At 36.4% G+C, this 26,022-nt stretch overlaps 1 protein-coding gene across 3 annotated transcripts in view; it reads left to right on the forward strand.

The window, feature by feature from the left end:
* The window catches only part of LOC139709751 (uncharacterized), a 202,853-nt gene continuing 176,831 nt past the window's right edge, over nucleotides 1-26,022 (forward strand). For all 3 annotated transcript variants that reach the window (XM_071621708.1, XM_071621709.1, XM_071621711.1), the window contains exon 1: nucleotides 1-163. The gene's annotated coding sequence lies outside the window, so the exon portion shown is untranslated. The remainder of the gene's footprint in view (nucleotides 164-26,022) is intronic.

Genomic DNA, 26,022 nt, shown 5'->3' on the forward strand with positions numbered 1-26,022 from the left:
TGCACAGTGAGAAAAGGCGCACATTTTCTGACCAGCTAGGGCGTTTCATTAAAGGTCAACTCTCGAGGTCAGCGGTCCTTGCATCATGGCGGGCGATTGGAGTTGGACTTCAAAGGACCCTGGACATAAAATCGAAAAAGCGACACGTTAACGTCCATGATACGTAAGTATTCATGCGATTTTCCGTAGATGTGTGATTACTTTAATGCCTGGCGAAGATTTTCGTGGAAGTTAATGTTGTTTTGTCGAAGATTTTCGAAGCTGAAACATGGGTGAGGTCATGGTCGAACAATAAAGCATGCGAGGAAGTGGACATTCGGTATTAATCAGAATGCGCACGGCTTGAATGTCGGGGTAGTGTGCCGTGTGTGATGGTGTGTATGTATGTGTAGGCAGGTCCCGATCCCGTACCCGTACTACAGTATTCAGTAACGTGAAAACAGCATGTATACCCAGCCATGTTCTCCCCGTTCCTTTTCGGTTCGTAGGCCGGTGTTCGCAATGGCCATGGCCAGCACTCGTCCTTGCTGCGATTTTACAGTTAAGTTACAGAGGTCAATTCTTCATTCGACGCTCCTAATAAGGTCCTTGACTAGGCATGGTCATTTTCATGACCATGTGCACTCATCTCATTTTAATTTGACTAGATCTATATTAAAACTTATGCCCCTCAAAAACTTTCTGTTCTATGTTCAGTGTTGGTCTTTACCATAATATACATGGGAATGCCAGATATTGATTCACCAGTAGCAGAGAAGTAAACTATGAATGATGGCTGATTTGATATCCCGTTGCTATTTATAATGATAGTTTCCTTCCTATAAAACCATCTATTCCGATATAGTAAATTGTAATCATAAAGATTATCCTTCCGAAATGGAATGAACCTTTTATTGGAGAATGAGATCAATCAATGTCGTGTGTGAAATCACATAAACATACAAATGTGGAAATGTAATTGTCGAATTGATAAATTAATCACGTACCCGGTACGTAGGCCCTATAATAAATACAACTACAAAATGGTGACTGCACCACTGTGCAAGAATATTAAGAACTTATTTCATCCTTCTAACAGATTAAGGTCAGATCAATTTGCTGGCTGTAGCTGTGTTACTGATCTCGAGTAGATCATGTTCTGTAAATATCAGTGAAACTATCGGCATGATATCACAGTAGACCTACACAATATTACACATTTCACTTGTAGAAATTGTCATAAATTTTAATCAATCAGCCATTAAATGTTTGATATTTAGAATTCATCATGTCTACATTGCTTGGTTATTACAATTGTAAGTCTATAGCCATCCCCATATATGCTAGCGAATACAAATTAGCACTATTGAGATCCGTATTCTGTGAGAAATATGTAATGCCAATTTTTCCCCTCTCTTTCTCTCGGAGTGTGGGATATATCTCCTGTAAAAATTTAAAGCTAGCTTATGTATATTGGACATTTACCACTTGTTGCAAGAACAGTGGTTTCCTGTAATGCCCTACTACAACCAGCTAAGTGTCCAGATGATTATTTAGACAAGGTTAGGACTATTGCCTTGCTTGTGATAAAATAGCAGGGGGAGGATAATGTTCAGACATGGCCGATTAACATTTGATCTGACTTTTATTTGAAGATGATATCAGCTTAGGGAAGCCTTATAAATGTGGACAGGAATGATGTCATCAGCTAAAAATTAGATAAATATGTAGCCTGGACAGGTGGCATCACTTAACACCATATAACTTCCAAACTTGAGCTGTTTGTTGATCATGTTTGATATTGGATAAAAAGGTGAATTATTTTTTGTTAAGTACAACTGTATCTTGTCATTTAGTATCATAATTATTTTGTTGGTACCGGTAACTATTTAGAGATGTAAACTCTGGAAAGATAACAAAGACACAAAGAATGCTTGTGATTATTAATAGCGAAATCATCATGTGTGAGTTGCCTGTACCCCTACAAATCTATAATTTAAAATGCATTTGGTATGATAGGTCAAGGTTGGTGTCTTGAATAGTGTTAATTGCTTGACCTAACCAGCATGAATAGGAGAGGAAGAAAGGTTGTACAGACTGTCTTCTGATTGTGATGGTTCATTATGCATCACCTAGTAGTCTTAATTAGCAAATTTGTAGAATGTCAGCAGGGTTTTGTATCCCAAGATATATCTGGAAATAGTCTAAGCAGTGTCAGGACGATTTGTATGTGTGTGGTTTTGTGTGTAAACATTCATTTTCTGAATAATTTAGTACCATAGTGGGTAAAGAGGATTGATAGGTGGTCATTGATTACATTTGTAATCTGATGCATTGGATTAATAATTCAGGTTACAGTCATACGTTCGACTACTGTAATACATGTAAACAGGGCTTTACAACAGCTATTTATATGTTTACCATTCTCCCAAATGGGTATTTTGGCAGTGACCTTCTACTTTAAACTGACAAGTGCCCATTTACTTTACTGGCCTGTCAGTAGGTTGTAGTGGCCCCCAATAAGAGGGCAAGTGGGGTATGTAGTGTAGCACCCTAGTGAAAGGTGCACAATTGGGCTGACTTGCGTGTGTTTTGGGGGGACAAAGTCTCCTGGAAAGTTCTATCATATATTTAGGGTTGGGTGGTTGAGCAGCCCTGTCTTTCTCATTTCCTGCTGTCAGATACACTGACATCCTCTTCGTCACTGCAGCAGTACAGGGTCAAGTCCAAATCAATACATCATGTAGTCTGTATGGTGTCTATAGCACATACCACCTGGAACGTTTCCAACTGGAATTATGTGGTTCAAGTGAAGGCCGCAAACAACATTTTCTGTTGTTCACTCCATCGCTTTATTGTTAACAGTTCAAACAGTTTTCCAAGGACAAAACAGTGAGATACATGATTACTATCAAAATTAAAAATAGAAGTGAGGTACAAGTGTATGAGATATTGTTCAGTAAGGAGTGATGTATACCGAAAATACAGCCCCCAGATTTGAAAGCAATGAAAAATAAGAGCTACAAATCAGAACATCCCCCCCCCCCCCAAAAAAAAAAAAAAAAGTGATGAAAAGGAATTCTCTAAAGTCATGGTCATAAAAGCCTAACTAAGTATTTTATTTAGATTTTAACATAAGAAAGCATTGGGCTTCTTAAAATGACTGTCTTGCTTGCAGAGACTTCTAGGAATTTTCCGCCATATAAAATATTACCTATTCACTTTAAGAAACTTAATTTCTATGATTTTTCTTAGATCTGCCCTCTTGTTAGAAGGAAGAAATAGATATTGTCGTACTAGCTCCGGAAAAATAGAAATAAATTTTCACATCTTCAGGCAATAATGTTAACTTCCACTAATATATTTTCCTTGTCTTTAGTTCAATTGCATAAAGCCACTCTCCCTTTTAGGGAGATAGCAATGGTAATGATGCACATGTTCTTGTATCTAGTGCATTATACCTTTGGTTAGGTCTCTATGCAATTATTAAATTTCTTTCTCTATTTGATTTTCAAAAGTGAAGTAGATCAGTGAAATATGGAGCTTCAACAAATCACGATACCATTTGTGTTAGTTCATATCAGAAATTGGTTTTCTTGTGTAATTGATTGTCAACTTAAGGTAAAATTTGATTACCTGTGTTACTTTAAAAAAAGGACAAATAATTCCAGAGGCCATGTACATTTTTATTGCAAACTATTGCATTTTCATCTCATAACCATATTTTACTATATAAATTTTACTTTATATTGCAGCAGATTAAAATTTGCTGTATGTGCATTACATTCATAATAACCAGCTATTTTGCCTCGTCAAACCTGTGTATTCTGAATTGTATATTCCATGATAAACAGCAAGGTTTTTGGAAACCATGAGAATTGAGATGTACGTGTACATTTGAGGCTGAGACATTGGTCAACCCAAGGCTTACCTCCTTGGTCAACCTGAGTTTCCAAGAAAGAGCATGATCCTGTTCATGTCTCTGTTTGCAGTGTGCACATTCTTTTTCTGTTGAAGGTTGAAATTATCATGAAACAAAATGTTCAAAGCGTTACTAATTCACATTTTTGTCTCTGAGTTTCTTGTCATGTATGGTCAATGAAATGCAGTTCCTTGTTTGTCTCTCCTTCATTTATGTATGAAAGAATGCAATGTATGTTGTAGGACAAATATTTCCAAATCAAGTTCAGGTGGAAATACAGGTACTGCTCTATGAGAGACTCTGGGCTTTTCAGATTTCTGCTTTTACTAATACATGATAAGTGACAAATAGGTACAGTGGTCTCACTTCATATCCTTATCCACGTTAACTAGTACATGTTTATGTTTTCATATTGTTTTATTTTTTATTTCATTTTTTTTTATTCAAAGGTGTTTCTTATTTCAATGTTTCTAAAAATATTTTGTGATACTAACACAATTCTTTCAAGGAATATGTTATGTTTTCCAGTAATTGATGTGATATTTTCCTGTTCTAACATTTTTTTTTCTTTCGAAAGTAAACATACATTTAACATCCTAGGTACTGAAGATCAGATAAAATTAGATAGCATGTTAAAAGCTAGTGAGCCAGTGCAGTGATATCATTGGAATATATTTCATTGCTTGATGCAAATTCAGTTGAAGAGGATATGTTTGCCATCAATGTATAATATGCAGGCAAATGAAGAGTTGTGAAAGAAAAAAAAACACACACAGTCGTATAAAGCAATCCTTCAACAATGGTTTAGAATCATTCTTTTGAGGATGCACAAGATTGGATAGTGTTTGTGGTTGACTTCTCTGATGGCAGATGGATGGATCACTAAACTTACAATTGTAGCAATATTCTCATGTTTTGAGTTAGACCTCTTACTTAAACCCCACATGTTTTATTCTGTACAAGCTGATCTATGAAATATTGATGCCATTTATGCTACATTTTTTTTTTCCATTCCTTTCCATCGTGACTAATGGCTTCTTGGCAAAGGAGAAAATATCATTTAATGTTTTACTATTGTCATATCCCCATTTGATAAAGAGAACTCAACTGGGTATATTCAATGTAAAGGAGAGAAATGCTTAGTAATATAATCGGTGAGTGGTGACTAAGCTCTTTTTGGCTACTTTGTATGTGTGTGTGCGCGCATGCATTTATGCAGGTGTGTTTGTTGCAGAGGAGTGAATTTAACCTCTACAAATAGTACCATTGACATAACAAAATGTCCTTTTTTATGTTGTTGTTTTTTTTTTCCACAAGAAGGGATTTATTTGTCACTCCCTTGACACTGCTAAATTTCAACTGGAGCTGGTTGTGGTTGTAACGTGAATATCATGCACAGGCTTTTCACATTTAGTTTCACCATGATCTGTTCATGTACATAATTTTCTCCAAATAATTTTAGCAATGCATGGCGAGTAAGGATCTTCATCTTTGTTTACAAATTATTTCATTTACATTAATGATAAAAAAATGGAAGTAAGTGAATTTAAAGTAGAGAACTTTCCATAATTGACCAGGCATAGGCATAGTGTATATAGCTTGTATTTTTAGCTTGGTAGCTTAAGTCTAAGTTTTTCCGTGCTCCTTGAAAGTTTTACTCCGAGCATTGATTTTACCCCCAGCCTCTTTATGTTTAAGGGTAGTTATTGTCCGTAAGTTTCCCTTGCAACTCCATGGCCATAGAACTAGCCAGTAATTCTGTGAATGCAGCTTCGCCCCATAGGAACCAAAAGGCTTGGAATGTTGAATAAAGTTAATCCCCTCTCCTTCCTACCTCTGGGTTCCCATCAGAGAAATGTGGCTTGTTTGTCTCCCTAATCCCTTTGGACTTAGCGAGAGCGGCCTCCCCCTGTAGGACCCCATTGAAATTGACAATGGTGTAGGAACATGGGTATAGGATAACTGTTAACTGTTGATAGGGGATGTGAATTTGTGTTATGTAACAGGGGATCCACATTGTGCTCGGGCCTACCCACCTACTCCTGGGCCACAGGATGGACTGTAATGAGTGAGTGAGTCCATTTAAAAGGGAGTAGATGGGCTTTCTAATTACATGCCCCGATAAGATTCAGCTGCATTTCAGCAACTGCCAATACATGTCAGTTGTGTAAATCATGACTGGCTTGAAAGAGAGAGAGAGAGAAACAAACAAACAAACAAACAAACAACAACAACAAACAAGAAAAATGTAAATCTTTTAGAGCGGTCAGATTTGAAGTTACTCTATTTTCATTGACCTATATGAGGTAATGATTGTGTTTTATCAAAAGTAAGGATGTTATCCTTGACTCCAATCATCTGAGTGGAGGTTATCAATATTTTACATCTTTCTCAAGTATATTCCTTCCCTCAGCATGTTCTCTCTTCATTGTGCAGTCCATTACATGCATTTTTTTTGTATTAATCTTTTTGAAGCAAGTTATATGAGCTCGCCAGTTATAGTAAAATCATTCTCAAAATCTTCAATCATTTTGATTATACACAGCTATTTTACTTAATGTTGTGTCAAAATTAGATCTCTGCACATATTCATTATTCATAGCAAAGTACCACATTGCAGACAAAATATCGGATATCATCTTAAAAGAGAATGTTGAGTCAAATACCCAAATCAAGCATAGCTAATTAGGGAAAGGTGAGAACTTGAACAGCATTGCTGTGTTTAGAACCAGTGATTATTAATAACACAAGTAGAAATATGATATGAGATTCGTTATAAGTAGTAACATTATGAGAAGTACTTAACGTAGCTTAGATGGAACTATGAAAGCTTATTTTCTTTCTTTCTTTAACCGGTTAAGGACGAGTCCCGAGTATACTCGGGCAGGGGTCTATGGGAAATGCATGTTGTAGCAAAATCAGTCCATCCTGAACGGGTTAAAAAAAGATAAACACAATGAACTTCAATGGTATACAGAGTATCAATAAAGAAGTTGAAATCTGATCTTTGTTAGCCATTGACATCGAGTATAAATGCTCCCCTATAACAGGTTCAAGGAAATGAACTTGATTGACTTAGTATTTCATGCTATAGATTCAAGTACATCATGTCCCTGGATATTTTGTTGATTGTGATGATATGCAGGTACAGTATGTATTTCAATGGAAACTATCAAATTTTCTATGAATGGATATGAATGGAAATGGTCTATTTCCTTCCACACATTTTCTATGATTTCTGCATATATATGATTATAATGGAGAGGGCAACATGACCATAAAGGAGAATAGTTTTTTCCTTCTTTTTCTTAGTTTCTTCTTTCTCCCCTTTTTTCTTGTTCTATTTTTTCAAATGCAAGTCTTGCAACATTGGTTCATCTCAACCTTACCTTCAGGGGATGTCTTCCACTTATGTTGTCTTCTTTCATTCAATAATTGAAAGCCATAACGAGCACATCTTAAAAGTCTGTCTTTTTCCACAAAATTACAGACATTTCCCATGAGCCGAGTCTGCAGAAATCAGAAATGGAAAGAGAGAGAGAAAGTATGAGATGAGAGGGAAAAAAAATTAATACTCATTACATGAAATGGCTCTCCGTGGGTTTAAACTATCTTGCCATCATACAGTGACTTAATTTCTATATCCTCTATTGGATGCCGTGTTTAGCATGGCGAATTACTAATGAGATTGTTTTTAGGTTGCTGCATTTAGGGTTATACTGAATGAGTAAAAATGAGCTAAGATGCTCCCCTTTCGTCTTCTTTTCATGACAAGACAAAACAAAAACAAACATCCAAATCCAACAAAAGACAAAAACACACAAAAATACCCAAACCCTAAAAAACTATCCTCTCGACATCCATCAATGTCTCATATTCCCCTAGCTAGGCCTCAATGTTTTTTTTTAGGCGGTGGATTTTGTGGTATGTCACTGAATGCAAGCAATAAGTTGCATCAATCTTAGAGTACAAGTGAAATATGTGGGCTATGGCATACTAGGATGTTAGAATTCCATTGTAATAATCTCAATTGAAGTTGATGTGTCCACTTTTAGGTCAGTGCCTTTATTACTGTGCTTTTCATTATGTGCATGTTTGTTGCATATTCTTGAAATTTGAATTGCTGAAGTAGCAGGATGTAAAGAATGATTTCCTTGGAAAATGCATCCTGGAATGTATTTAATTCTTGATTGTCAGCTCAAATGAAGCAACTTCATATCTCTGCTACTCTTCAAATGCCACTAGATTTTAAATACAGTACATGAAATATCTTTATTCAGAATTCTGGACCTAGTTGCATTCAATATATTGTGTGATGAAATCAAATGTGACTTGACCTAGAACTATCTAGGTTTAACAAGTTCATCTAACAAGTTCTGGGGCATTTTAAAATCATTTTATATGTTTTTATTATCTCTGGTTTGATATCATCAAGTTCTGATTAAGTTGGCAAAATACTGTAAATGTTGGGAAATGATAAATCTGATGAGAAGGGGACCTTTGCCCCTGAATACTGGATTGTTCTTCTTTTTATGTTTATGTCGCTCTGTGGGAAGGTGGTATGCTTAATTCAGTAAACTTTATTAGAAAATGAATGCATATGAGTGCTCCTCGCATAACAGAAGAGAGAATTGAGGCCAAGAAAATTTGACAACCAATAGTGAGTTTAAAAAAAAAAAATATCTGTGTTTTGTGTTTGGCAAATCTTTTAGGCCTGCAGATACCGTACTTTGATAGTGCTTGAGTGTATCAATGTTCTTTACGGCTTTGAATTTGAAATATATTTTGCGTAGTTGAGTCCTTTAATCACGCCAAGAATGCTGACCTAAAATTATATTGACTTTGTATGTAAGTATCTGCTAACAGGACCATCTAGGGAGAATGCCTGTCAGCATGGACCTACATGTATGCTGTCAGGAAGGCATACATGTATGTTGGTCTACACAGTGCTAGTGGCAGTTCATTGTGCATACACTGCTGCTGCTGCTGCTGCTGGGGTCACACGCCCATATCATTCTGAATTCATGGCGATTTGATGTTTAGTTTGTTTGTCATGAACTTGGGTAGAAGATTGCATCCACGCACTGTTTGCGTCTCTATTGTTGCAGACCAAGTCCCACAGTGACGTCACAGCATGTCGTCCGTGCACACCAATTATGTGGGCACTGCCTCGCAGTAACATACACTTTTTAAACTGAATGAGCGTTGCATGGATCTGACTGACTCATTAATGCCACTAGGTTAACAGGTACACATACATGTAGGCCTACATTGTACGTCAGGTTGAATCCGTCCGTCCCGTTTTGTTTTTGTCGATATCTCAAGAACCGTGTGGTGGTTTTACATCAAACTTGGTATGAGGGTATATCCTTGGGGGATGATACTTTGTGTGGATTTTAAGGTCACAGGGTCAAAGGTCAAAGGTCACAGGTTATTTTGTGAAAAAAAAATTGAAATTTCATGTTTTTCTCCATATCTCGCAAATGGTTCAAGGTATCTTCATGGAACTTAGTATATATGCTTGTACCGATGGGCAGTGATTATCTAGGGAAGTTGGGGTCATGGGTCAAAGGTCAGGGGGTCAAAGGTCAAGGTCAACTCCTCAAAATATCACTACTTTCCTTAAAATGCAATATGCCTGAAGGGTTTTTTTTTTTTCAAACTTGATGTATGGCATGTATTACCCAATATATATTTTTGGGGAAGTTTCTTGCCAAAAGGTCAAAGGTCAAAAGGTAAAAGGTCAAGTGAAAGTGCTAAATTGCACTTTTTCCTCCATATCTCGAAAGTAACTCAAGGTATCGTCATGAAACTTACATATTTATGCATGTTCAACCTAACAGTGATTCTCTTTGGAACTGTGAGATCAAAGGTCAAAGGCCAGGTTTAGATAATGCTATTTTCCCATTTGATACTGAAATTATGCTTTTTCTCAATACCTTGAAAATTACTCAATGCATAGACTTATAAAAGGGTCAAAAGTCAAGTAAAAATCATCAGTTCCCCAAATACCTGCACTCTGACATTTTAATCATTCATCCAATTGAACCTAGTTCTAGAAAAAGTGAACATTCAGCACATTTGTGTCAAACCTGTCATTTTAATATTTTGCCAATTGTGTGAAACTGTCATCACACATTGTCAAGACATTGTACTATAGACCTATTAGGAGAACCATGCATTATGGCGGAGGCATATCAGTAGCCGTAGCGATATATCTAGTTAATCTTTAAATTTTGATCATTCTAAATTTTCATGGATGGGCTTCTACATTGTCTACATATCTCTCTTTTTTTGCAAATCATTTTGTTTCTTGTCCAAAATTGTCCTTTAAATGCACACACACATTCTACTATACAAGTTGTCAATACATGACTAAACTGACATTCAGTTCTTGTCCATTCAGAAAATGAAACTACATGTAGATACAAAACTCAGTAGTGTCCACCATTGAACAAACATAGAAAGCAATCGATGTGAGTGACCTCACCATCTCCGATCATAAAATGACTCTTTATTTCTTCTAAGTGCTCATAAACATGGCCATTATAATGGTAAGCCATCTACCATGATTGATCTTGCTGGGAATACTTTGTACACCCGTGTCACATTTAAAGTGTACTCATTTTCTAGGTGAATTCATACAACAGGCAAATTCAAGGTCGCATGCCTTGCAGTGATAGAAGCTTCAGCTCTGCATGCATCATGGCCCTCCAGAAGATATTTTTAGGTTTGTGCTGTAGTAGCCCTACTGTTCAGAGGCACTGGGGAAAAAGGAGCTCAAAGTTAGCAGTCAGAAAGTGCACCTGTTTTAAGTTTACATTAAACCCTCTCATTTTGCATTTGGATTGACATATTGCCATGGTGATCCTCATGCCTAACTGCTTGCATGTATAATGATGCTAATGTTAATGTCCGTGTTGTTTTTCCACTGTAAAAAACAAAACAAAACAAAACAAATGTGGTTTGTTTTATGTCCGCAAGCATCCTCCCCACTCAATTTAGCAATTTCCACAACTTTCACCTAATTTAGGTCTGGTTATAAGAATGCTTTGGGATTTAAAGGGATCTTATAGTTTTGGTTGAGACTTAACTTCAGGTTTTTAACATTTTTTGGTGGGATAGTGAGAAACCTCTTATGAAATATGAAAGAGCATCGTGTAATTCCATGAGGAATCCAACGTTTATTTGATAAAAATTGGTTTCGATATGGCTGAGATATCCAAAACAGAGTGATCCTAATAAAATGTGGGATCCACCTTTTACTATGATTTTTTCTTTTACTTTGTTTTTGGATGTTTCAGCTATTCCAATTCTGATTTTCATCAAATAAACTTTGAATTCCTCTTGAAATGGTGTGCTCTGTACTATTTCATTAGTGTTTTCTTGGTATTTCGCAAAAAAAAAAAGTTAAAACCCTACTTTTCATCCCCACCAATACTGTACCATCCCTTTAACACACTCTGATGTTTCATAAGCACACTGGAAATAAAGGGCATAATATCTAATGTACAAATGATGAAACAAATCATAGAAAAGCTATGTCATTTCAGTGTTGGTAATCCATGTTTCAGGGGTACTTCTCTGCTTGTAATGTGTTCCTCTTTTTCCTAATTTTTTTTTAAAAACCTGAAATGTCATCACTTTACCTTTTCCTGGAAGACAGAATTGCATCATTTAGTCAAAATTTTAAGAATTCATTAACCTCCAAGACAGTGCAAGTTGATTACATTGAACCTTTTGCAAGAGAGGTTTTCTTGTGACATCAAGGTCATGTGACAGTCATGTGACCTGTCAGTTATTTTGAGACCCTTATGGGATCTTGTGTTGCTACTTCTCCGCTGTTTTTTTTTTTTTTTTTTGACCAACCTTTGAATGAACTGCTGTCATATTCTATGTACATCATTCAAAACAGTTTTGCTGTGTGGTAAACTTCCTGCAACATTTACAATTATGGAAAATATCTGGGGAAATTCTTTTTTTTCCAGTGCCTGAAAAGTCTGTAGTAAGTGTGACCACAAGTGTTAATATCATAGAAAGCATTTTATAATCAATTGTTGCCATTCTGAATGGAGTATAATCGAAGTTTTATACGAATGTTGAAACAGTGTCTACGCTGATTTAGTTAAACTGCAAACTTGAAAATTTTGCTTTTCCAGGCATTTCTATCTACTGTAGAAACAGTTGGGTGCTATTCACAGGGTTAACATCAAGAATGCTTTGATACAACACTTTCCATTGCATAGCCCTTTGGCTGCTGTCGTACATGATGCAAATGATGCATAAGAGACTGTTCTTCCTGTTTTGTCTGAAAGGAATTTAATCGTGCTTATTAAGTGTCCAGCACAAGCTACGTCAACTGGACTATATGTATCAGTAAGATGCATAGATTTCCATCTGTTTCACTCATAATAGCCACAGGTAACCTAATACCAAGTAAGTGTAAAAAATCCCAGTAATGGAATATGGGTTAATGGGATCATACAACTGTAGGGATTACTTTTGAGTTGTATCCTTGGAGTTTTATAGAAGAGCTTGTTTTCATGGCAAATTACAAAATTTTAGAGAGTATGCCTTTAACCTGCCTCCTAGAGAATGAAAAAGACAGTACTCTGTGACTTACTTGAATTTGCAAAGATTCTTGAGTTGGGGAGGGGGGGGGGGGAGATGTTACAAGTCCATGAAGGACTGGTAGTATTAAATTTGCTAATGGTTGAAGGCAATCCAAACAGAATTTGGCTGTATGCCAATTATTGGGATTCTCTTTTTTTTTAACCATCTTGATTGATTTCAGCTGCTCCATTGTTGATTTTTGATTCAGAAATAGTGATATGCTGTTATCAATATTGATTTGAAAGCTTGTGTAGTATTCTACTTTTAAAACCTCTGCTTAGCCGTCCCTTTACTATTCCGTCCACATTAGATAGCACATGTTCTTTATACAGATGAAATAATTTCTGCTTTATCATTCGTAGTAAACAAAGAATATCATGGCAGATAAATCTGTGAGGTTCAACGTGGAGGTTTTCTATGCATTTATTCCATTTGTCCAAGCATGCATACATAAACAAGTTTTATGCATGTTTATAACAAGTTCACAAAGTGGATTCAGAGAGCAAACATTTTCTGCTCAGTCTAATTTGATGAAAGAGAGAGAATGAGTCGGTGGATTTAACTCCTGGAAGAAACTCATGGTGTGATCTCATTTATCCTTTAAATAATACTATTATTTACCATTTTGACTAATGTCAATGTGGTCATTACATTTTTAAATGACATTTTGATTTTGAGTTTGCTATTTATCTAAATGTGCTTCCTTCTGTAGCTTCTCAAGAGACAAATATCTGAGCAAGTTTGTTACTGGATGTTGTAATGTAAGCGTATTCCTGTCCACAATACATCTTCCAAAGCAAGTGCACCCTTGAAATGTAGATGTGACATCATAAGAAAGGAGATGTTTAGAATGTCCGTATGTGACCACCCAGCACAAAACTTACAAAAAGTAGGCCAAAATGAATTTCCACTTTTCGACGTTGTTTAAACGATTAAACCCTTAAATCTTTTTTTTTTTAATGATACATTTATCTTGTCAAATTTGGTCCAGCCTAACCTATTCAAAAATGATTGAAATAAGAGAGAGCTAGGAGGTGCAGTTTCACAGGAAAGGGAGAAAAGAAGATCTATGAAGATTAGAGTTACTCAGGCATGCTGTGCAGAAGTACAGAGTGTATTAAAGGCATAATTTACTATTTGCAGATGAAACAAAAACCCAGCATTAGTGCTTTAGAATAGTTCTAAAATGTGAGTTACGGATAGAAACAACCACTGTAAAAATTTGAATTGGTAAAATCAATGTTAAGTATCATTAGATATACAAAATGTGAACAACAGTTATACTAAAAATGTTTCCTGACTAAACCATCTACAGTTACGGTTTATTGAGAAAAACACAGATATCTCCTTATATTTTAGGCTTTATCACAAAAATTGTATATGATCAGATGTTCTTTGGTACAACAGACCTACACTTTTAAAAATTTTAATCACTGTTCCCAAAAGTAAACAGGACCTTTTATTCAAACATGTTTTATTTGACAGTGAAAGCAGGGCCTGTCTGATAAAAATGGTCCACAAAAACTAAATATCTTGATTTTGGTTTTGTTTTAAGCCACCAAATTTTGAGAGAAGATAGAGAATATTACTGTGGATACTCCATAATCACAAATTTAACCACTCCAGAAATTGTCAAGAAGTCCCAATTCATGAAAAATTAGACTCCCTAGATATATTGCATATGATAGTACATCTATATGTTATCTTGCATGTGGTTTTGGCCATGAATGCAGGGAGGGGGCTTACGATATGTACAGGTCTACAGTAAACATCGCATGATTGCATCAAGCAATGGATCGTGACAGAGCATCAACGAGGCAAAAGAATTGGAACAACTATGGTCCTTTTATGGATTCATTAGGAATATTTGTGATGAAAACAGTTGTGATGTTATTATGTTTTATGAGTGGTGTATCTATCATATAGCAAACACAAAGTCCTTGTCTGGGAGGGGTGGATGGAAAAAGCACGATTGTATCAATGTTTGCCTGTTCTGCTATTGAAAGTGTTGCATTGATTTTTATGAACAAATTTTTATGAAAGTAAAAAGTCAATACGCATTCATGAAAGCACTCATCATGATTTTAATACTCTTGCCTGTTTGCCTATGGTAATTGTGTGTGTATGTGTGTGTTTGTTGTTTGTAAGGGGGTAGGGGGGATTGTTCAATTGCAATGCCAGTTGCATTTGTGATACTGGCCAGGAACCAAGCAGGCACTAAGCAAAGCAACAGCATAAGAGAGGAAGTTCTTATGTCACTCTCTATGTAAATGAATTTAATGGCAGGAAACGAGAATTTGAGGGTTGGTGGGGGGGGGGGGGGGGGGGGGTGTTGGTGGGGGGCAGGTTCAGTAGTGTAAAAACAGAATGCACTTTTGGAGATATATGCAACTTGATGCAATTGTGTCCAATTCCAATAGGATGTGGTACTTTCGAGATATTTAAAAGTTGTGCAACTCTCTTAGGAAAGTTTCCCAAAATGGCAATCAAAATCAATCAGAGTGATGCTGGAATTTTCTGTTTGGGAAAAAAGAAATACATGTCTGATGGTTGTCTAAAAGAGTGATGTAACATACATTTTGATATCATAGGATGGCAGGGAGTTAAATTAGATATTTCATTCTATTTCAAATGCTGTGTCGTAGTTCATATTAAATTGTTCTTGTCAAAGAAAGGGATTAACCTCCACTCTATTCATACCCCACAGTTGTAATGAAAGTTGCTATGTGAGCCAAATGGCAAGCAGAAAACTTCATGAAACACCACAAAACTACCAGTACTCTTTTTATCTATCCAACCCATTGGCCTGTATAAATGCATGATACCTCTGGCAACATGAGCAAAACCTCAAAGGTGCACACACACATGCACACATCTACTAAGATGTACATTGTACTGTACTATAAAGTATTCCTGCAGCAGAATGTAGGGTATAGACTGCGGTTATCTGTGCATGTATAGGAAGTAATGTAGAAGGACAGGGTATTCGTACTTTGCTTATTACATATGCTCTTGTAATGGTTTTTTTTAAAGACCCTCTTGTCTTTGTCAAGACAGGCATTCGCAGGCTATTCAGAGAGAGAAAAATCAAACAAGATAAAGAAACTTCAGAAGCTGTCCTGTGTTAAATGTGCTCTTTGCAGCGTAGTAAATAATTGCCTTTGAAAATGATATAAGTAAGTGCATATTAAGACAACTTTCTAGAGTACATTTGAGTTTGTGTGTGTGTGTGTGTATGTGTGTTTTGTGTGATGTTTACAATATGAGAGATATAATTGAAAAATTCCACTGATATAGAAGTCCCTTAAACTCCCAAAGAAGAGATACAATGTATGTTTCCTTTGTTGCGAAGTTCTGATAGTAGTGAAATAGTACAATTATATTTTAAGAGTAGTTGCCCAGAGGTTGATGTGAACTAGTTAAACCACAATCTCACAAAGCTACATAGATTCTGGATAGAAGAGGGTAATTCCATGAAGTTGGGGCAGTGTCCATGTAGCATTGTGATATTTAAAAAATACATTTCAGCATAACTCGATATCAATTATGCTATACATTTATTGTTTGTAGGCTTTACATTTGCATTGAGGCCACACATTTTCCTGGAAATTTTGTGCCATTCAGACTCAATTTTGAGGAAGTTATTAAACAATATGTAAGTGTCCCGTAGCATCGTGACGTGTCCATGTAGCATCGTAATATTTTAAAATTTGGTCCTAAGAGACAAATTTTAGCAATTAGCTTGACAAAAATTTGATGCAATATATGCATTTACAAGATATGAATGAGATAGCTAAATATCTCAAATTTCCTGTACACACTTAACAGTTTTAATTTTAAAAGAAAATTACAAAATGTATCACGATGCTACATTGTATGCGGTGTCCTTTTTTGTTACATTTGGTGGACACCGCGTAGCATAGTGACACATTGTGTAATTTTCTTGTAAAAGTAAAACTGTGGAAAGGAGAATTAAGATATTTAGGTATCTGACTAATCTAGTAATTATGCATATTATATCAAATTTTGGTCAAGCTAATTGCATTAAATTGTCTTTTAGGACCAGATTTTAACTATCACGATGCTACATGGACACGTCATGATGCTACAGGACACCGTTACATATTGTTTTAATAACTTCATCAAAATTGGGTCTGAATGGCACAAAATTTCCAGGAAAATGTATGGTCTCGATACAAATGTAAAGCCTGTAAACAATATATGCATAGCATAATTAGTATTGAATTATGCTAAAATGTAACACTTTGTGCCCCAACTTCACGGAATTACCCAAGAACATAATAGGCCTAGTCACCTGAAAACCATGTTTGCCAAACAACACAAAAATGAAACTGGATCCTTTGAAAGAAAAAAAAATCTTCTTCAACAAAAATTCTGTCAGCAGATTAATGATTGAAATCTAGGTTACTGCTTTGCTTTTTTGCCTCAGCTGTAACTAAACTCTTTACTTTTTGTGATGTCTGGCTTTAAAGATCAATGATGATGAAGTAAAAGCCAAACCAAGCATATATTTTTTCGTTAATTTGAAAACTTTGACTGTGTGCATGCATTTTTTTTTTTTTTTTGATTCATTCTCACTCAAAGGTGGAATGCTGGTCAGCCAAATACCAAAATTTTCACACCTACAAGAAGAGAATAAAAAAACAAAAAAACCCAACATATAATGCTTATCAAACAATGAAATTTGATTTGCACAAAAAGTGCATAGAGATATGTAAGTACATCATGTACAGGAAGGGAGTACATTGGTAGAGATTGTTTTATGCAACAAAATTTTAAATAAAAGCATCAGGTATGGGATATCTTGAAGTTGTGAGAACCAATTCATTGCTATTATTTGAAGACATACTTAGATATGAGATAGGCTATGGGAGGTTAGAGAAGTGTGAAATTTTTGTATGTCTGAATTCTAATTTTTTTGCAGTGTCACCAAGACCATTGAAGGGAGTTTCGTTTCTTGCAATACAAATTGCCTGCCAGTGACATAGACAATTTAGACAGCTGTGCTCTCGGGTATGGGAGACATTTAATCGGAGGTGCCCAGAGTGACAGATTGACATATATTACAGAGAGGATGAGGGGGGAGGGGCAAGGTACTAATTCAGTCAAGTTCAGTGGGGCAACAGAATTTATATACATAGCTTCTCCACTCAGCATGTGAGCCTGGACAACATGCCAGAATCGGGACGTCGTAAATGGGACCCAGAAACGTGGAGGAAAAGGACAGGTGATGTCAGCACTGTCCCCCTTGGGAAATTTCTGCCGTAAAGCGGGTGGACATGTTTATGTTTTGTCCATTTTTTTATAGTGTGTGTGTGTGTGTGTGTGTGTGTGTGTGTGTGTGTGTGTGCGTGCATAGTTCAGGTACACTTATGAGTGGTGTATGATTGTATTGAGGAAATTTACGGTGAGTTTTGATGTATCCATCGGATTCAGAGAAGAGTGCTTTTAGTACTTTGTGAGGACTCTTAATACTCGAAGGACAATTTTTCTTTTTTAATTGTCTTAATTAGACTAGAGCAACAGATCGGTGAAAGGGCTGCATCTGACACGACATGATGTCTTACGAATTGTGGCTGTTTGTTTATGACGCCAACCTAATGTCTCAAAGGCACCTCAACTTCCATGTTGATCACTGACCTTGATGTTGTGTGGACAGCATTCATTGTTTGTTTTGAATATTACATTTCATACAGACAAGCACATACATTCAAGAGTCAATTGTGACATCCATGTCTAACATTTAATATCACACCTATGATCAGCTCATGAACCATACTAGGGGAGGAATATATATACTGCATATACTGTACAAGCTGAAATTTTCGCGATGGTTTTATTTTTGCGAATTTCGCGAATCGCCTTTGAACCGCGAAAATAACAACATGCGAATAATTAAATTCTGTTAGACCCTCGCAACTGCGAAATTAACAACACATGAAAATGTCCTCCAAGTACCAAATCGCAAAAATATCTGTTCGCGAAAATTTCAGCTCGTACAGTGCACTGTATTCTTTATCATCATTTTTAAAATTTTCTTTTAAGAATTGCCAGAACACTTTACATTTTCGTGTGTTTTTAAATTTGCTAATAATACCCGAGTCGCGAAATTCAAAAACTTTGTGAAATATTCAGTGTATTCAGTAAATCTTCCATACAATTATTTACTTTCTCATTATTTCAGTGTTTTTTTGTCAAGAAGAGTTGACTTCTTTGACTTATATGCAAGTACTTAATGGACCATTTTATGCCCTCATTGTACACGCCCCCATTTTGTTTCCTAGTCAGGGGTATGCCTATAAATACTGAGAGGAATGATAGAAACATGTATTATCCAAAGCACATGCCAATGCAAAAATAAATTACCAAGTGTTGTCTTAAAAATGAGTAGATAGCATGACTCTCTGTTTATCACTGCATTTCAAAAAGCGGGGTCAGTTTGGTTGAAATGGCTTACATGGGGCAAAATTATGTTTTTTATTGATTATGTTTTGTGGCAAAATTTAATCTTATTAAAATAATGATGCAGACCAAGGTGCCTGCGAACAATAAAGTGAATAAGAGTATTCAGTGTGGGACTGGGATGATTTATGCAAAGAGGCTCAAAATTTACTTTGTACTGTTTAAAAAGAGAAGACAAAAGGCAACAGCCTTGAAAGAGGCTAAATGAAGAGCCATAGCTCATTAAGGCGTGGCCAACTTGGACAGGCCTGTGGTCATCACATTGCTGTGGATTCCATGCTTCTCTCCTTGGTTGTAATTTTTGGATCAGATGGCCAACACAAAGCCATGATTAACGTCAAATAGATCTTATTCCATGGAAATAACTCCTAGTTTCAAAGACCGATCTGGGAAAGCGGTGGGAGAATCGCCTGTATGCGGAAAAACAGAAGATGGCTTTTGCGCACAGGTGGCCTAAATGGCAAATGGCAATTATGAGGCAATGAAAATGAAACAACCATCAATGGACAGGGTCATTAGTGTATGTGAAAGCTAGGTCACATTGGATTGGCCCGTTTGTTACCAGGAGCTGTTGTTACCATGCCATGTATGGTATGATGAATAAATATAAATCCAGTGAATGATGGTACAATTCTCTGAACATAGAAAAGAACTTACAGTATTTCACTGATTACAATGTGTAAAGTGGATAGATACAGATTTTCTCTCCTCTCTTTATGTAAAAGGGCTGTTTATATTAGAACTACATTTTAGGTAGTCATAGAAGTGTGCAATCATGTAGACAGTAACATTTCTCCTGATGTATGCATTAGTTTATGCGTATTATTTCTACATGGGATTAAAGGGTGTGTACAGTTCTGGTTGAGGTGAGGATTTAGCTTTGAACGTTTTGCGAGATATTTAGAAATCACTCTATGAGATATCAAGGAGCATGCCATTCTAAGGGGTATCAAAAGTTTATTTGATGAAAATCGGTTTTGAAATGGCCGAGATATCCAAAAACAAGGTAAAACAAAGAGATCCTAATAAAAGGCTTGGCCTGTCACCTTTTATTAATATCACTTTTTTGGATATCTCAGCCATTTGAAAACCAATTTTCATCAAATAAACATTGAATCCTTCTTAAAATTACATGCTCTTTCATATTTCATAAGAGGTTTCTCATTATCTCACTTAGGATTGTTATAAACCTGAATCCTCACCTCAACCAGTACTGTACAGTCCCTTTAATATATATAATGGTCTGTATGTGTATGATATGTACTAGCCTATAATATAGGTGGAGGATGCATCTATGCTCTTTACTGCTACACCAAACAATTGATGTGGCAGGACTAGTGTCTTTGCTAAGCTACTGTACGAGCTGAAATTTTCGCGTACAGATATTTTCGCGAATTACTACTTGGAGGACACTTTCGCATGTTGTTAATTTCGCGGTTATGAGGGTCTAGCTGAACTTAGTTATTTGTGTGTTGTTATTTTTGCGGTTCAAAGGCAATTCGCGTAATTAGCGAAAATAAAACCACCGCGAAAATTTCAACTCGTACAGTATACATCTGATGCGGCGAGACTACGAACAGTGGATGTGCGCATGCGAAGCATCCACCGCCTATATTTATTCGTCTTGCTTTTAGTTTTCTTATATATCAACTCTGAATTGTTGGCAGTTTTCATGTGAAAAACTGCTGCCGATTCATAGTTGATAAGAAAACGACTAAGGCAAGACAAGTGGATATAGCTGGTGGATGCTTCCACTGTTTGTAGTCTCGCCACGTCAGACGTATCGCTTTAAAAGGCAATACTCTCGCTGCATCAGATTTTTAGCATAACAGCAAAGACAGTAGCTGCATCCTCCGCCTAGCTTATAGGCTAGATTATGTACATACATGTGCAGTATCCTATTCCTAGGATGGCTTACTCCTGAGCAACTAATCATCGCTTGTTAAGTTTCTGGGAGATTCAGGTTATCTTATGTCCTTTATGATCCCATGACCATTGACCATTGACCTTGTGACCCCAAATTGACTCATTTCTTTCTTTATTATGAACACATCCTGCAGACAGACAGACAGCAAGTTTGGTTAAAATCTGATCATCTGTTTTTTAGTTTAAAGGGATCGTACAGTTCTGGTTGAGACCTAATTTCAGGTTTCTAACATTTTTAGGTGAGATAATGAGAAATCTCATATGAAATATGAAAGAGCATGCCATTTTATGAGGAATTCAACGTTTATTTGATAAAAATTGGTTTTGAAATGGCTGAGATATCCAAAAAAGAATGATTCTAATAAAGTGTGGGACCCACACTTTGTAACGATCGCTTTGTTTTACTTTGTTTTTGGATGTTTCAGTTATTCCAAACCCGATTTTCATCAAATAAACTTTGAATTCCTCTTAAAATGGTATGCTCTGTGCTATATCATAAGTGTTTTCTTGGTATCTTGCAAAAATTTGAAAGCCTACTTTTCATCTCAACCAAAACTGTACTATCCCTTTAAATTGCAATATTTTATGTCCTTAAAAGACCCTGTAACCTTTGACCTCACGACCCCCAAATAAATTGTTTCTTCCTCACTTCATTATAAACACACCCTGGGAAAGTTCATGAATATCCAGCCATTCGTTCCTGAATTATTGGGAGGTTTAGCTTATTTTTTGTTTCTTTGTGACACTATGACCTTTGACCTCATGACCCCATATTTGATAGTTCCTCTCTTCATTTATGAATACACGCTGCATGTTTGCTGCAAATCAGCTCATCCATTGGAGAGTTATCGGGAGATTAAGCTTATTTTATGTTTGGTACTACCTCTTTGACATTGACCTTGTGGCCCCCAAATTTTCTACCTCATTATGAACACAACCTGCAAGTTTAATGAAAATTTGTTCGTCCATTCTCAAGTTATCTGGTATACAACTAGGCAGACAGACAAACAAACATATGGAACTGAAACCTACTGGCGAAGGTACAGATAAGAAAAGCAGATTTGTTTTTAAAAATTGGTTCACCAATGTGCTTGCATAATGTGTGTAATCTATCATCTGCGGGCAACTGTTGTAATTTGTGCCCCAAGGTAGAAACTAATATGGGCACAAGCTATGCCAGTTTCCCCATTTCAGAGAAGATAGCTGTTAGTCATTGATAATTTGCAAGCTAATGACAATGCACCTGCTTTCAATCACATCATGACCAGCAAGAAATTTTGAAATTCATCTAAAATAATGAGCGTAAAAAGGGTGTGAATAGCCATAAAAGTATGAAGTTGCTATGTTTTGTAACACAAATGTCATGGAAATGTAAATATTTCTCAGAAGTGTCGGCGCCTTTTGGTTTCGTAAAAACTTCCTGCCCATCATTTTTTTAATCAAAATTTCTTATTCATTTCATACCCATTGATATCAAGCCTTTTATATGGTGGTGTTTACTTTGCTCATTACCAGCAAGTTGTGATTTTGCTCATCAAAGTCAAGTTATGGATTGTCGGTAATTTATGTTTCTTCCGCGAATAATAAAGAATGACCACAGCTGAATGATAAGTGCCTACCATTGCGTGATTCATCTTTTTCTCTCCCTTATCTTTTTTTTTTTTTTTCCACGGGAGCTAACATGATGCCCTCATGAAATTTGTGTGGGTACCCACTGTCATGCCCTGCATGTTGTCTTGCCTGGTTTTATGTCCCATGCCGAGAGGTTGGGTTACACCGAGGCGGCGACAGTGGAGGCGTAGCCGTTCACCTTGTCACTATGGAGTGTTGGTGCAGAATACACTTGTTGGATGCGTTCTAGGCTCTGTAATGTAGAACAAGGAAATGTACAAATCCATGCAACAGACTGTGCTGTACATAACATACAGGGTCACACAAATTTGCTGTTATCTCAGTATCTTTAGTAAGTTTGGAAATTATATGTGCACACTTTGACTATGTGGTGTGACTTATATATAATTGATACTTTTGTACTGGTTGAAATAATTTCAAATCTAATCTGAGTACAGTAACCCGCAAAGGAATCCCCTCCCGCATAATGATTTAATGATGCAATAATGATAAAAATATCATTCAAACAAGTAATCCAGTGTAACATAATGCTACTATTGACTGGAAAAAACAACAGTATAAACCTAGAAAAAAAGGAGTATATAAAGGTAAAGATTATCTCTGCAATACTTTTTAGAGGATGTTTTTATTTTCTCATATTCTACAAAGCGATTTATTTGCCAAAATAACAACAAGCCACAGTATCATTCCATAATGTAAATGCAATATGGAAAGGAAATAATTGCTCTCAAAATATACATTTGATAGTTACCAGCTTTGGTACTCAAGACAGTTGCTGAGGTTGATGATCATTTACGTTATACTAGTTTAAGTTTAAGTTCAATTTAGCTAATTGCTAAGTGTATTACAGATCCTGTATAATATGCAAAGAATTAAATTATTGAATGTATGGCATAAACTGTAAATGCAGGTAAATCTCTGTCACTGAAAGATTGCACGGTATGATCACAGAGCTAAAGAAAAAAAAGGCAACATTATAGTTGTGATTGTAAAGTTGAAAATAGACAAACAAACAAAAAGAGAGAAAGAAGCAGAACCCTATAGCCAACCATTTATAACCGAGTTAAAATGTTTTACAGAGTCAAGGACAGAACTTGTACAACCCCAGCACACATTGCTCATGTTGCATTAGCTTGTGTTATGTTGGAACGCGTTCAAGTGAGCTGCAACTGCCTTTCCGTACGCCGCAGAAACGAATGCTGCAGAAGCGCCGCGCAAGCATCACTGGTTAATCAGCGCAGGACTTCATGGTAAAAAGCTATAATGAGCTCTCAAGAGAGAGAATACCATACAACAACCATCATGGGTTAATCAGCATCATTGGGCCTTATGGTAAAGAAAAATAGCTATCATGAGGTCTCAAGAGATAGAATTTTGAGCCTATCATAAAAGGATTGCCAAGGGTAGAAAGAAGATCAGTATTTCACCGTGGCTAAAGTCCTCTCGCAGACTGTGTGCAAGGTCATTCAGAAGTATTCCATGAAATATATACAATCTGAGTGGCCACTAACAGGGTACTTGGAGGCGGATGAGGGCAAATTTTTAGTGCACAAAGTTTTACAAAAAAATAAAAACAAACAAACAACAAACGGGCTTTCTGTGAACAGATTTCAAAGCTGCTGATTGACAGAGAGGTCTCAATAACATCTGGTCAGCATGTATGATGTACCAAGCACTTCATGTGGTCAGCCATATTGATTTTTGATGATGCCATTGAAGGTGCAAGTCGGTCCTATGATGCTGTGTACAAGCATATAGATTAGAATTATGAGGGACAGCGAATAATTATCATGATGGTTGCAAATAGAATAAATCTGTCTGTCAAGTTTTATGTGAAATTGCATTATTTCACCAATCTATTTTGGATGGAAAATAGAATTTCATGTGTACCCAGGAAAGTAGACAAGATTCAAATATAATATGAATACGAACGGTATTTCAAAAAGTTATTAAACAGTAATAATTTGACAGTAATTTCCCTTTCTTTGTAGTTAAAAGGTTGCTGTACATTGAGTTCTTCCTTCTTTTTTTGTGCAGATGATATTTTTACAGTCTGCTTTTATTGTCCCCGCCGAACGAGTTCGAGCAGGGGACTATGAAACGGGCTCCGTACGTGTGTGTGTCCGTGTGTCCGTCCGTCCGTCCGTGTGTCCGTGTGTGCGTCCGTGTGTGATCAAAATCTTCAATTTGCTACTTCTCTGTCATTTATGAGCCAATTTTGATTCTGTTTGCTTTATATGATAGCACTACATGGGAGCTTTGAAACTTCTACACAGAATTTCAGTCGTGACCTTTGACCTTGACCTTTGACCTATATTGTACATTTTGCTACAAAATGCTACTCCTTCGCCATTTCTAACCCGATTTCGATTCCGTTTGCTTTATGTGATGGCACTAGGTGAGGGCTTCAAAACTTCTACACAGAATTTTGACCTTTGACTTCTTTGACCTTTGACCTTGATTTTTGACCTGTATTGTACATTTTGCTACAAAATGCTACTCCTTCGCCATTTCTAACCCGATTTCGATTCCGTTTGCTTTATGTGATGGCACTAGGTGAGGGCTTCAAAACTTCTACACAGAATTTTGACCTTTGACTTCTTTGACCTTTGACCTTGATTTTTTGACCTATATTGTACATTTTGCTACAAAATGCTACTCCTTCGCCATTTCTAACCCGATTTCGATTCCGTTTGCTTTATGTGATGGCACTAGGTGAGGGCTTCAAAACTTCTACACAGAATTTTGACCTTTGACTTCTTTGACCTTTGACCTTGATTTTTTGACCTATATTGTACATTTTGCTACAAAATGCTACTCCTTCGCCATTTCTAACCCGATTTCGATTCCGTTTGCTTTATGTGATGGCACTAGGTGAGGGCTTCAAAACTTGTACACAGAATTTTGACCTTTGACTTCTTTGACCTTTGACCTTGATTTTTGACCTATATTGTACATTTTGCTACGAAATGCTACTCCTTCGCCATTTTTAACCCGATTTCGATTCCGTTTGCTTTATATGATGGCACTAGTTGAGGGCTTCAAAACTTCTACACAGAATTTTGACCTTTGACTTCTTTGACCTTTGACCTTGATTTTTGACCTATATTGTGCATTTTGCTACAGAATGCTACTCCTTCGCCATTTCTAACCTGATTTCGATTCCGTTTGCTTTATGTGATAGCACTAGGTGAGGGCTTCAAAACTTCAACACAGAATTTTGACCTTTGTCTTCTTTGACCTTTGACCTTGATTTTTGACCTATATTGTACATTGGCTACAAAATGCTACTCCTTCGCCATTTCTAACCCAATTTCGATTCCATTTGCTTTATGTGATGGCACTAGGTGAGGGCTTCAAAACTTCTACACAGAATTTTGACCTTTGACTTCTTTGACCTTTGACCTTGATTTTTTACCTATATTGTGCATTTTGCTACAGAATGCTACTCCTTCGCCATTTCTAAC

This window comes from Diadema antillarum, unplaced genomic scaffold (assembly GCF_040938485.1).
Source record: "Diadema antillarum isolate AM-2024a unplaced genomic scaffold, OU_Dant_1.0 seq00001469_RagTag, whole genome shotgun sequence".
Classification (NCBI taxonomy): domain Eukaryota; kingdom Metazoa; phylum Echinodermata; class Echinoidea; order Diadematoida; family Diadematidae; genus Diadema; species Diadema antillarum.